This window comes from Panthera tigris, chromosome C2, assembly GCF_018350195.1.
Source record: "Panthera tigris isolate Pti1 chromosome C2, P.tigris_Pti1_mat1.1, whole genome shotgun sequence".
In the NCBI taxonomy this organism is placed as follows: Eukaryota; Metazoa; Chordata; class Mammalia; order Carnivora; family Felidae; genus Panthera; species Panthera tigris.
Window position 1 is genome coordinate 135,824,205 of NC_056668.1, and position 4,370 is coordinate 135,828,574.

Consider the following 4,370-nt stretch of genomic DNA (forward strand, 5'->3'; position numbering starts at 1 on the left):
GTAATTTTAGGTAAAGGCCAAATACTACTTAGGAAAAAACAATCCCTTCTCTGAAAGGTTTTATAATATGCTTATTTGCAGTCTTATTCAACTGTCTTAAACACAAGAAGAAAAATATAAATCAAGCTCTATTTAAGTATATGAAATGCAGTAGCAACAAATACAATTCTAGAAAAGTGACAGTAGACAAACTGTTGTCACACAGTTTCAGGAGAAATATGTGGGTAGGCAAGTTATGGGCAGAATTTAAAAAATGTAGTGGATTTTCCTGGATATCACATTGCCAAATATTGCTGAGTCAAAAACATTTCCTAGTATGCTTTTACTTTCTGTTTATTCCCCTTTCTTCAATTTATGAAATTTTTAGAACGAGGTGTAAATGTTGTAAGGATACCTTCAAGCTAGATATTGTTTTCAATAGTGTCTAAAGGTGAATGGAATTTGAATTCCCTCATTCCATTTCTATGTTCAGTGATACCAGGTTTGACCAGGGCAAGACGGGGCAGCCTTGGGCTTCCATCAAGCTGGCCTTATTCCTGAATCTGTTTGATGGCTTATGATGGCTGAAATGCTGGCCTGACTTATGTGCTTCTCATTTCAATGAAAGTTTTCCAAAATATTTGCTGTAGTCTGATTTTATTTAAATAACCCCCAAATATTTATTAAATAAGTCATTACTATACATCACAGAGGGATCTCAAAGTCCCATACTAAAAAGTCATTTTGAGAATAATCACATTGGAAGGTTCTATGTTCATGTTAGTGTTGCTGAAATCATTCTTAGAGTTGTGTGTATGTATTCATGTGTGTAATTATTTTTGAGTAGATTCATTGTGGCAAATATTTATTCTGAGGATGGGGTTTTTTGTTTTTTTTTTATTTTATTTTTTTTTTCAACGTTTTTTATTTATTTTTGGGACAGAGAGAGACAGAGCATGAACGGGGGAGGGGCAGAGAGAGAGGGAGACACAGAATCAGAAACAGGCTCCAGGCTCCGAGCCATCAGCCCAGAGCCCGATGCGGGGCTCGAACTCACAGACCGCGAGATCGTGACCTGGCTGAAGTCGGACGCTTAACCGACTGCCCCACCCAGGTGCCCCATGGGGTTTTTTGTTTTTATTCTTTTTAATATAACTTTTCCTTCCTCTAATTATAGAAATTTACACAAAAGTATTGCAAAGTGATAATCTTTCATATTGCTTGAAAAAATATTTGAAATGCAAAGAAACCCACATTCTAATTAAAATGTTAAAAATTAAAAACAAGGAGAGAATACTAAAAGCAGTAGGAGAAAAACAACTTTTTATGTACAAGGGGACCCTTCCCCCATAAGCCAACCAGCAGATTTTTCAGCAGAAACTTTGTAGGCTAGAAGGGGGTAGCATGATATATTTCAAGATACTGAAGAAAAAAATTGCCAACCAAGAATAGTCTGTCTGGCAAAATTATCATTCGGTTGTAAGAAGAGACAGAGAGTTTTCCAGACAAGCCAGAGCTAAAGGAGTTCCTTACCACTAAACTGGCCTTACAAGCAATGCTATAGGGCCTTTGTTAAGCCGATAAGAAAGGCACTAATTAGTCATAAGAACACATATGAAAGAATAAATCTCACTGGAAAGGTAAATATATAGTAAAGGTATTGTATTAATCATTTATAAAGTTAGTATAAAGGTTAAAACACAAAAGTAGTAAAAATAACTGTGATTACAATAATAGCAGATACACAAAATAAAAAGATACAAAATGTGACATCAAAAATATAAAAGTTGGTGGAGGGGGAGGTGAGAGTATTAATGATCTTTACAATGGAATCAAACTTAATTTGTTATCAAGATAGACTGTTATAGATGTGAGTTGTTATATGTAAACCTCATGGAAACCATACAGCAAAAAACTATAGTAAATACATACAAGATAAAGAGAAGGGAACATAAGCATACCACTAAAGAAAGCCATCAAACCACAAAAGAAAACAAGAGAAGAAGAAAGGAACAGAGAAGAACTACAAAAACAGAAAACATTTAACAAGATGACAATAAGGACATACGTATCAATAATTACTTTAAATGTAGATGGACTCTGTTCTCCAACCAAAAGACAGAGTGGCTGAATGGATAAAAAATGACACCCATCTATATACTGCCTACAAGAGACTCACTTTAAAAAAATTTTTTTAACGTTTATTTATTTTTGAGAGAGAGAGACAGAACGCGAGAGGGGGAGGGCAGAGAGAGAGGGAGACACAGAATCGGAAGGAGTCTTCAGGCTCTGAGCTGTCAGCACAGAGCCCAACGTGGGGCTCGAACTCATGAGCCGTGAGATCGTCACCTGAGCCGAAGTCAGATGCTCAACCGACTGAGCCACCCAGGTGCCCCAAGAGACTCACTTTAGTTGTAAGGACACACATCCTGAGAGTGAAGGGATGGGAAAAGCTATTCCATGCAAATAGAAGCCAAAAGAAAGTTGGAGTAGCTATACTTGGACAAAAAAGACTTGAAAACAGAGACTGTAGTAAGAGACAATGCAGGGAATTACATAATGACAAAGGGGTCAGTCTAAAAAGGTGATAAAACGTTTGTAAATATTTACATACCCGTCATAGGAGCACCTGAAGATATGAAGCATATAGGAACAGACCTAAAGGGAGAGATAGACAACAATACAATAATAGTAGGGAACTTTAATACCCTACTTGTATCAATTCAGACAGAAGAACAATAAGGAAACATCAGCCTTACATGGCATGTTGGACCAGATGGACTTAGATATATATAAGAACATTCCATCCAAAAGCAACAAAATACACATTCTTCTTATGTGCACAAGGAACATTTTCAAGATAGATAATAATAAAGTTAGGAGGACTGAAATCATACCAAACATTTTTTTTCCAACCACAAAGTTATGAAACTAAAGTGTAAATTAAACTGGAAAATTCACAAATACGTGGAGGTTAAACAACATGCTACTGAACAACTTATGGGTCAAAGAAGAAATCAAAGGAGAAAGAAAAAAAATACCTTCAGACAAATGAAAATGGAAATACAACATACCAAAATTTATGGGATGCACAAAAAGCAGTTTTAAGAGGGAAATTCATAGCAATAAATGCCTACTTCAAGGAACAAGAGAAGTCTCAAAAAACTTAGCTTTATACCTTAAGGAACTAGAAAAAGAACAAATGAGATACAAAGTTTGTAGAAGGAAGGAGATAAAAAAGATTAGAGCAGAAATAAATGAAATAGAGACTACAAAGACAATAGAAAAGGTGAGTGAAGCTAAGAGCTGGTTCTTTGAAAACATAAACAAAATTGACAAACTTTTAGCTAGACTCACCAAGAAAAAAAGAGTGTGGATTCAAATAAGTAAAATCAGAAATGAAAGGGATTTACAACTGATACCATAGAAACAGAAAGGATCGTGAGTCTACTATGAGCAATTATATGGTAACACTGGACACCTAAAAAATGGATAAATTCCTAGAGATATACAACCTACCAGGACCGAGTCATGATGAAATTGAAAATCTGAACAGATTGATTGCTAGTATGGAGATTTAATCAAATTAAAAAACCTCCAATCAAAAGTCCAGCACCAGAAATCTTCACTGGTGAATTCTACCATTCAAAGAAGGATTAATGGCAATCCTTTTCAAACTCTTCAAAAAAAATAAAAAAGGAAGTAACTCTTCCAAACCCATTTTATGAGGCCAGCATTACCTTGATACCAAAACCAAACAAGGATGCAGTAAGACAAGAAAATTACAGGCCAATACCCCTAATGAACATAGATTCAGAAATCCTCAACAAAATATTAGGAAGCCAAACTCAACAATACATTAAAAGGATCATACACCGTGATCAAATGGAATTTATTCCAGGGATGCAAGCGTGGTTCAACATCTGCAAATCAGTCAGTATGATGTACCGCATTACTGAAATGAAAAATAAAAATCATATGATCATCTCAATAGATGTTTATCCATCAGATAGGGACGAGAAATGGGAGAATAAAATTTCTTAAAGATTAGGTGATGCTTTAGCTGTTCATTATTTACTTACTTTAAACAGTCATTGCTTCTGCTCTCTTGACATTATGGACTACTTTTATTTTTCTCCTGGTGCATATGGTATACCTAATTTGGACTTTTTCTCATAGAAGGTAAAAACTATACCTCTGTGATATTATCAGTAAGTAGATAGTATGTGAATTGTAATCTATACCTTCCACATCTACCAGAGAACCTGGCACGTAATAGGTACTCTATAAATATTTTGTAATTTTCTCTGAAGATACTCAACAGCTTGACACAGGAGATGAGATGGGCAAATATTGGTGGCATGATCTAGAGGATTTCCCCCCTCCTTCCC